Source organism: Garra rufa, chromosome 15 (assembly GCF_049309525.1).
Source record: "Garra rufa chromosome 15, GarRuf1.0, whole genome shotgun sequence".
Classification (NCBI taxonomy): domain Eukaryota; kingdom Metazoa; phylum Chordata; class Actinopteri; order Cypriniformes; family Cyprinidae; genus Garra; species Garra rufa.
The window spans coordinates 6645338-6655861 of NC_133375.1; the positions used below are offsets into that span (position 1 = coordinate 6645338).

The 10524-nt window shown below is 37.4% G+C and overlaps 2 pseudogenes; both read right to left on the minus strand.

Moving 5' to 3' along the window:
- Nucleotides 1-2736: 2736 nt before the first annotated feature.
- Nucleotides 2737-3689, minus strand: LOC141287062 (taste receptor type 1 member 1-like; annotated as a pseudogene).
- A 151-nt stretch (nucleotides 3690-3840) lies between these two features.
- LOC141287064 (taste receptor type 1 member 2-like) lies at nucleotides 3841-7614 on the minus strand (annotated as a pseudogene).
- Nucleotides 7615-10524: the final 2910 nt, after the last annotated feature.

Consider the following 10524-nt stretch of genomic DNA (forward strand, 5'->3'; position numbering starts at 1 on the left):
AAAAGAGGACTCGCACTTGAATTTCTTTCTACTCTTTTATTGTTCTTCTTAAACTCACTGAACTGCCTGACACTCAGACTTGCAACCAGGGTTCGAATTACAAAGTGGCTTTCGGGGGAGCCCTATTTTCCGAACCTCCCTGACTGACTTTAACGCTTTTGGTGCATGTTCGGGCATTTAAAACAATAGGTTTATACTACAGTAAACCTATTGTTTACTTAGGCCCCGTTTACACGAAGGAAAGACGCAGATATTTCCCTGCGGTTTGGCCTCTAATTTACACGAAAACCCCGTTTTTACCACAGAAAACGATTATTTCTAAAAACTCCGGCCAAAGTAGATAAATTTGAAAACGCCGTTTTCACGTTGTAGTGTGGACTGTGAAAACGGAGGCTTTTGAAAACGATGACGCATATTTATAGTCATGTGACGCATATTGTACCAATAGATATCTATGTTTACAGCAGTAATTGTGCCTGTGCTATTCACTGTCACACTGCTGCTAAAAAGATTTACCTTGTACACTCTTCAAATTACAGTCCTAAAATGATGACAGAAAATTTACTCACAGTTGCTGTCCTGCAAAACATGACGACAACTGCTTTTCAGATAAAATATGAATGAGCGCGATATAGACGCGTCAGTGGTGGATGAGATATTTCCATAAATTATCCCGCCAGAAGAATTGCGTGAAAATGTATTACGTCTGTATAAGTTTGGAGGCTTTACGAATGCGCAGTAAGGCGAATTTGATGTTTTCCTACGTTTCAGTGTGGATGAGAAACTTTTTTAAAACGCTTGGAAACGCGAGTGTGGACGGAGAGCGTTTTAAAATGAAAACTCAGTTTTCAAATGTATCCGGATTAATGTAAACGTAGCCTTAGTGTAAACCGTTTAACGTTACTTCAAAACGCAAGCACCTTGTTTGACAGATGCGGCGGCGGCAAGCTAGTCGTTGTAGCTGGTGCGCTGTCATCACTCCTCTTCGTTTGTTTTGTAAATCCAAATTGACTGAGGTTTGTCTGCTTTCTTTTTGCCATTCTTATTAGTATCCAGGGAGAGTTCCAAGTGTTGAAGTTAAGCTAACATTCAAATACCAACTCAGTGAGAAGTTCAAGTGGTGACGTAACGTAGTAATTTCAGTGCAGCGCCGCCACGCATGGATGGTCACAGCAGGAGACAGCGGAAAATATTGTTCGGAAATAGTAATGTAATGAGCGAATAAACACACAACATTGACACATTTTTAATATCATTATTTATTTCAGGAACCTTAATGTACAGAAAATCAAAATCTATATGCGACACAAAAAATGTAAAGTATTTTAGAGCTCCCCCTAAATGTCTCAAAGTAGGCTTTCAGGGGAGCCCAGGTCCTTTTCAGGGGAGCCGAGCTCCCCTTAGCTCCCCCGTAATTCGAACCCTGCTTGCAACCCTGAACTGCGTAAAAACATTCCAACGTCAACGTCACTTGCGTAAACATTTCTTAACTCTTAAAGTGACCAGTATTTTTTATCTTTTATCAACGTAACAAACACATTACCTTAATTAAACAGCATATTAACTAAGCATGCAACACTCTCTGCCATGGGATGACGAGCCGTAATGTTTACTTTAGCCGCATTGAGACACTTTTAGCTGCGAAACTTGCTAACTAGCACATGATTAAGAAAGGCCATTTGCAAAGATGCATAAAAAAAAACCTTATACTCACTTCTGCTGTGGGTGAAGCTGCATCACAAATGATTAGCATGAACATAGACGCATATGTAGATCGGGATCGGCACTTTTCTTTCAAAAACGAAAGTAACGTTAATTCTCTGCATCTTCAGCGGCTCAGTCGGGAGTAAATGATGACTGCTATGTTCATTATTACATCCAACAACAGAACACCTCAGTCGCTCAATCTGAGACATTCTTTTCTTCCTCTGCACCTGAGTCACACAATGGCGATTGGAGTCGGACTGTTTCAGCTCGGTGAGGGTGGGCCTAAGGTAAGGTGCTCATGTCAATCAACTATCGTGGGAGTGGCCTCTGTCTGTGTGCCATCACACCGACAAGAAGCTGAGAATGACCTGATTTTAAAAAGGGGATAATACTTTTAAAGATTAAAAAATACCACTGGGTGGATTTTTATCATTGTGGGGTGGTTGTGTACACAAACTGCCAACACACATTAATGTTCAAACAACATTTAAAAAAGTGAGTTTTGCATCTGATGACCCCTTTAAGAAGGTGATGTTGGATGGCCATTTGAAATTAAGGAGATTCAATATGAGAGTGCTTTCCTTAAAGCTAGACGGATCAAACTTATGAGTTTTCAGGGATGTTGATTACTGATATTCATTTGTCAGAAAGCCACTAACTGCTCATGCTACTGCTCTGTGCTTCCACATGATATAACCTCTCTTCTCCCATTGTGTACAACCATTTATTTGGAAATGTATATATATTGTACATTTGAATAGAGAGTCAGTATGACATTAAACGTGCTTGGACACCAAGTTATGGAGTTTTACATTTTGACAATTTATTTTATTACAAGTAAAAAAAAGCATTTGCATTTAAAGTACATTACATTTAAATATAAATCTCAAAAATTCATATAGTCTCCTAATGCCAATTGAACCCATTCCCATTTCCATTCCACTTTGCCTATGTTTCTTTAAGATTGTGGTAACAGTAATAGTGAAGGATCTAAACCAGGATCAAAACTCTATACACAAAGACCAATGTCTAAGTCCTACTAATGGTTTGTGTGTAATTCTGAATAGATGATTGAAAGTATGTGGGAGTGTTTTTTTGAGGTTGAAATATTACAATGTAAGATTTTGGTATAAAATAACTGAAAAGAATTCCATTTATACTGGATATCTGGGCCATTGTATTCAAAACGATGACGTATTTGCTTTTGAGAGTAAGGTATGCTGTGAAATATGCAATCCAGGTCATATAGTACAAAAGGAGACTGAAAGTTAACTATTTGGCTTCATTGTAATTTTTCGGCAGATCTCTTGCCATGTAAGAAAACAACAGACACAGGAAACTAAGAGCCCAACTTATGAACACAACTATGGTTAAGGTTATATTGTTCCCCCTTTATAAGTCCATGAGTCAGCGACAAGTTTGACAGGATTGACAGTCATCCATATCACACAAGAAACTAAATGAATAAAAGTTGTGAATGCAACAAAGAGCCACTGGCCGTTGTGTTTTACCCAAAGGCTGTGCACTTTAGGGAACTGAGTAGCCATTTTAAAAACACAAATAATTTGAAAGGAGCGGACAGTCAAACAGGAAATACAGACAGTGAAGAAAAACGCAAATATGGCATTTCTCAGAAGGCAAAATACAACTGTAGGTTTTCCGAAGAAAAAGAACACACTAATGCTAGACAAAATCAAACTTGCCAACATGAGGAAACACATGCTGCCACCAGCAGACTTCACCACTGGTGTGCTGTAATTGTAGGCAAAAAGGCAAAATACGGCAATAAGGACAATAACTAGGCATGCGGCAGAAACCATGACAATGATGAAGGGGATTTCTGTGAACAGAGGATAGACAACAGTATGTGTCTTACATGTTGCACTGCCTTCATCATACCATTCACTCTTTTTGCATGGAAAACAAGTATACAGATCCCCTGAAAAACAGTAAAACTTTATGAACACTTGAAAAAACACCATACTTCTAGTATGGTATTGTGCTGATTAAATGGATTGAAGAAGCTTAAAGAAATAGTCTACACCAAAAATGAAAATTCATCATTTACTCATCCTTATGTCATTGCAAACCTGTTTAACTTTCTTTTTGAGGGGTTTTCGGATATTTTTCCATTTACTTCCACTGAATAAAGAAAATACAGGAATGGAAACTATTTGGTTACCGACATTCTTCAAAATATCTTGTTTTGTGTTTACACAAAATAGAAATTAATACAGGCTGATGCATAACAATTTTTCCTTTTTAGATGAAGACAATTTCTTTAAATACCAAGTTGTCATTGATCATTGTCTTATGGTACTTATGAAACAAATCCACATAGCTGTTACTTGCCTTGAATATCCCAACTTACACTCAACAGAACAGTTTGAAAAGGGAACCTTTAAGGAACAGAAAAACGTGTTATTACAGTTCATTTTTCTTTATCAGTTTTACACAATTCTATAAACTCAGATCAGTGCTTTCAAACAGTTGACACAGTGTGAAAAGTTGATGCTATGGGGAATGCCATTAGCGTGACCGATGTCTAAAGCACATGTAAGCAAACACCAATAATTATTGGCAGATAGTAGTCCATAACATCACAAGCGGAGCACCCAGAGAAGTGCTTCTCTATACGCAAATATTTTGACTACATGGGAGAGAGTATATGAGCTTGTTACGTCTAGTGCCGTTTTGTATTGTTGTTTGTTTGCCTTACACGGCTGAAGAGGAGTAAATAAAGGCCTCCTGTAGCAAATAGATGTGTTTGTGAAAAAAAAAATTCATATTTAAAATGTAATAATCACTTTAATCCAGCTTGCTCTCACTGTTGTACATGGAAGCAGCTCTGGGCATAGGATGTTGGTGTTGCGCATGCAGCGTTCAGAAGTGACGAACATGGACGCGCAAGTGGAGAGATCAAAACAAAACAACAGTCACAAATTAGAAGTACAAACAAGGATTTGTAAAGAAATATGTCAGAGGATTTCGATACAAGCCAAGAGGAGAATGGTTTTACTTTGCTAAAGTAAGGAAACTTTGCTTTGGACGGTATGAGGATAAGTAAATAATGGGCTAATTTTCATTTTTTTTTTAGGTGAACTAACCCTTTAATGTGAGATCTAGAATAAAAAGGCTATAAGGGTGGCAGATGAAACAGATTGTTAAAAAAAACACCTGCATCAACTTTCTCTGCATCTAGTTCCTTTAGAATTAGACATGCCACAATAAATCAGTCAGGTTGGAAACAACCATAGTTTGACTTCATGAGCCAACATGACAGCAACAGAGGTAGCAGGAAAAGCCCAAAAGAAAAACACTCCTGTCAGACTCCACCTCGAGAGCTGAACACGCTATGGGCAAAAGCAAGATTCTCATCCCTTGGAAGAATATGAAGCAAAGAGTTTAAGGCAAATGCACCACAATGACTGCACCCAACTTTTATCTTAAACGTGCATATAAACAAGTGGCTCCTGAAGACAAAAAAAAAATATTGATGATGTGTGTTGCAAGTGTCTTTTTATACTGACCGCCACTGATTATTGGCATGTGTTTACACATGCTTCACACACCAGTCATGCTGATGGTGTTCCCCATAACGTCAACTCCATGATGCAGTGTCAAAGTTCCACTTTGAAAGGGAACTAAACACAGTGTAATTTTCATAAACTGACTGTGAATTACAGAATACAAATGACATAAGTATCTTAAATGCACAAAAATTTCTTAGATCCTGCTTTTAAAAGCTTAAAGCCTGTTATAAATGGATATCTGCTGCATTGTTCAGTATATTATAACTTACTTTGTAATTGAACAATGGTCAAACATTTCATAGCCCAGAAAAAAACTTGGGGAAGAACTGTGATGGAGTTATTAATGTCCTCCAAAGCAAACCTCATTACTCATTCATAATGATGATAATTGAATTGCTTTGTTAATGTAGATGTAAGACTGAGAAAAATAAGACTTACAGAACCATTGTTATGCCAAGGCAGGAGAGAGTTGTCGATGGTAAAAGTAATTTCTGGATGAGTATCTTATGTACCTACAATCTCAAACTGTGGAGGATTCAATTCAGTGCGCCAGAGCACAACTGCATAACTGATGGTTGGATCATAATTATCATCATATTTCATCTGGCGGCTATTGAGTGGAAAATCCATAATTTCTTTATTTCTCTCAGAAGCTGAAGTGTGTTCAAATAATAATAATTATATATTTTTATTTTTATTATAAATCATTAAGAAAATAAGCATTACTTTTGTTTTCTTCAGTAATTAAATTTATGTCATATCTAAATAATATAAACACAATATATTGTATAAAGTTTTATAAAAAAATAAATATTTTTTTTTTTATATATTATTCAAATAATTAAAACATTGTTACTTAAACATGCATTTGAAATAATGATTCACTTTGCTTACCATGTATGGCTTGGCCATTATGTTTTTGGGGCATTCATTCATGTCACATAGCAGAACCTTATGTAAGGCATGCGCTATGGTATATATGGCAGCATAGATGGAAAATTAGAATGTAGGATTTTCATTTATAATGTCCTCTGCAGTCAACAATGAGCAGTAATCACAAACTTGATTACATGTCTTACTCTGGACATCACTTGCAGCACTAACGTTATGGCCAACATCCATTGTTCCTCTCGCTTTATAGACAAATTCATCAAATCCTGGCAATGACAAGAGTCTCTCTGTAATGCCAATTATTGTGCCAATTTTACCAATTCCTGGCTCGCTTGGAATCTGTTGATTCATAGCCCATCCTTGACTTGCAATCCATACTTTGTCTTGGATGTTGTTCGCTATGGCAGCGTTGATAATTTTGCTGGCATATTGTGGCACAGCGAAAACAACAATGACATTGATGCTCAGCATATCAATCTTTTTAAGCGTTAAGCTGTAGTTTGCATTTAGGCTCAGACTCTCTTGATAGGCCAAACAAATGCCAGAATTGTTACTCTTTTAACAATTTTAGTCCATCTGAACCGTAATCCTCTTGGCTACCAATAAAGGCATCCCAGTTCCGTCCAAACCACTGAATGATGTGAATAATCATGCCTATCAGGTCTTCGTTGCTGGGGATTGTTCTTACAAAAGAAGGATAATGAAGTTTTTTGCTCAACGCATAGAAGCTCCATAATTCACCTTTGAAAGCGAAAAAAACATGCATATATACATACATATTTATAGTAACTTGGTAGTCATGAACAAAAGGTAGGAAGCAAATGTGTGTTTTGTTGAGCAAGCTTTATAAAAAGAAACAATTTACCAATGGTATAAGGTCCTTTGTGATCAGCGGTGCAATGCTCATAGTTCTTGAGCTTCCATATGGCCCTGTTAAAGCAATCACTTTAGGCTGATAGTTGTTGAGTTTTTTTCTTTAGGTTTTATTGAGCTATTCTTTGAGATAAAACTTAAGACTGAATTGAAATTCTTTGTATTAGTGCAATGGTCAAAAATTTCGCAGCCCAGAGAAACATTAGGCAGAAGAGTGGACGAGTTATTAATCTCCTCAACAGCAAACCTCATTACTTGCAGCATCTGATAGCCAGATTTTGAGGAACTGTGCCTTGAAAACATTAGTGAGGAAGTTAATAGCATGTAATTGATTATACAGTTTAGCAATGAGGACTTTGAGGAAATGTTGCTTTAATTCACATTACTGTGTATTGATAACCCTAGACTGGTAAAAGGTCCTTACTTACCTGGAACATTCAGTGGTCTCTGTGGAAAACACAGTTGTTTCCTGTTTGATTTCACGTAAAGTGAAAAGACCCCCCAATACATAATCTCCCTCCAAGCTGAAGTCAGATGTTGACCAAGAAAATCTGAAAAATAAAAAATTAGTCAAGCCCACAAGTAAAATATAAATGCTAGTGAGAAGCATGGTTTAAGATGGGCTGTTGGTCCTGAATCAGGGATGTGTAGTGGCTAGCCATTTAAAAGCAGTCAGGATTATATTCTAAACTTAATTTTCTTAAAACACATTTCAATTTGCTTAAACCATCATATTCCCTGATACAAATGTCCATTTCCATATCTAACTCACAAAGCATGTCAATCAATTTTTAAATAGAGCATTACACCACAAACATCTCTTCATACATACATTTTACAAATTTTTGAATTAACAAATCAAACTCTTATGAAAGAAAGGTTCCCCAGTTTTCAGAGATAGTGAAGAAAAAATGCAGCATCTGTTCAGGTGAATAGTTTCATGTTACACATAATTCTTTGAGTATTTAAAAAGAAGAAGAAGAAGAAAAAAAGAAAAACAGTAAATGCCCTTCCTGTAGGCTGAAAACCAGTTCTGACCAGTTTGCATACACTTTACATTTTAAAATTACCATTTTAGTAATCTTTGCATTTAAGATAAACCAGTTCCTGCGTAAATTTATATGTTTTTACATATCTGACGTTACTCTAGATTTGTCAACCACAAATGTCACATTAAACTACCATTGATATTCACAAAATGATATAAGGACTGTGAAGCACCTATGGACTATTATTTTGAGATAAGACACTAGAAATCCTGATTTGTTTAACAAACCTTTACTAAAATGTATTGTGTATTTATCGAAAAACCCTGTTTGTGTACTAATTAAGATGAGAATACCACTAAATAAACACAAAATGTCCTTTGAAACAAACTGTATTGGTTATTTCAAATAACCAATTCTATTCCTCTTCCATTCTCTAACAAAAAAGTTATATTAAACAACCCACACTTCATTGCGAGTAACACCATATTGAATGTATGCCCTACATGTAAATGCTATTATTTCTCTTTTTTTTAAATGACATTTTGTGGTGCACAGCATTTGGGAGGTTTAGTTTATGAGCATCATGCTTCAGAGAGGCTCAGTCTTGTTTATGTTTCCATTTTCATCACCTATTATGGTAGTACTCAGAAAGAATGGTCATGTGAGGTTCTACCAGATAGAAATGGAAGTAAGTTACAAACAAAAAACAGCATTTATATGCCCTTTGGGATTCTGGGAATGGATTCGTATGTCACAAGGGATCACATAATGTGTGGACCCAGAGAAAATAAAAACACTTGAGATCTGGTCAAGACCCTAAACTTGAAAAGAGTTCAAGTCTTTCCTTGGCTTCTCAGGCTGTTATCACAGGTTTGTTCGGGACTATTCAAAGATAGTAAAGCCTCTGTCCAACCTTACATCTGGTTATTGACCTCTCTGAAAGGAGTGCACAATAGCTAAACAGATGGCAACTATATCTACAGTCAAGCCCGAAATTATTCATACCCCTGGCAAATTCTGACTTAAAGTTACTTTTATTTATTTATTTATTTTTATTAGAAATGACACAGACGTCTCCCAGAAGATAATAAGATGATGTACAAGAGGCATCATTGTGGAAAAAACTATTACTCATCTTTTATTTACATTTGAACAAAAAGTGGCATGTCCAAAATTATTCATACCCTTCTCAATAATCAATATAAAAGCCTTTATTGGCTATTACAGCAATCAAACGCCTATAATTGCTGACTAGCTTTTTGCATGTCTCCACTGGTATTTTTGCCCATTCATCTTTAGCGATGAGCTCCAACTCTTTCAGGTTGGAGGGTCTCCTTGCCATCACCCTGATCTTTAGCTCCCTCCACAGATTCTCAATTGGATTTAAGTCAGGACTCTGGCTGGGCCACTGCAAAACGTTAATGTTTTTGTCTGCTAAACATTTCTTGTGTTTTGGGTCACTGGTGCCCAAGGCCAAGTTTCTCTGCAGACTGCCTGATGTTGTTGTTGAGAATTTTGATTTATTGCTCCTTTTTCATGGTGCCGTTTACTGTGATTAGTTTCCCTGGTCCACCAGCTGAAAAACCCCCCCAAAACATTAGGTTCCCACCACCATGTTTGACAGTGGGGATGGTTTTTCTTAGGGTTGAAGGCGTCTGCTTTTTTACGCCAAATGAAGGCTATATCACTGTGGCCAAACAATTCAATTTTTGTTTCATCTGACCATAAAACAGAAGACCAGAAGTAGGGCTGCACGATTAATCGCACAATGTTGTGAGGCGCGTTTAGTCAATGAAGCTGGTACTTTGATTAGTAGTAAATCTCCATCACGTGCGTTCAGCTGGAGCGGCAATTACGCCTCTGTGTATTAATTGCCGAACGCTGAACACACGTGCTGAACGCACATGATGGAGATTTACTACTAATCAAAGTACCGGATTCATTGACTAAACGCGCCTCACAACATCGTGCGATTAATCATGCAGCCCTAACCAGAAGTCTTCTTCTTTTCCAGATGAGCATTTGCAAAGGCCTGGAGATGTGGTGTCCTCCTTGGTCTGTGTCCGTGGAACCCAGCGGTGTGCAGTGTCCGTTGGACTGTCTTCCTTGAGATGTTGCCACCAGCAGAGCCCAGATTCATCAGGATGGCTTTGGTGGTGATCCTTGGATTCTTTTTTACCTCTCTCAGTATCCTCCTGGCCAGCACAGGTGTCACTTTTGGCTTCCGACCACGTCCTCTGAGATATTTCACAGTGCGGAACGTCTTGTATTTTTTAATAATACTTTGCACTGTAGCCACTGGAACTTCAAAACATTTAGATATGTTCTTATAGCCCTTTCCTGACTTGTGAGCAGCCACAATGCGCAGCCATAGGTCCTCAGTGAGCTCCTTTGTCTTATCCATGACTGTCCACAAACCAACAGCTTCTGTTTTTCACCTGTTGAGTTGATTAAAACAGCTGTTCCCAATGAATCAGGGTAATTAGGATGCTTTAGAACAGCTTGGATTTTCATGCTACAACATGAAAACC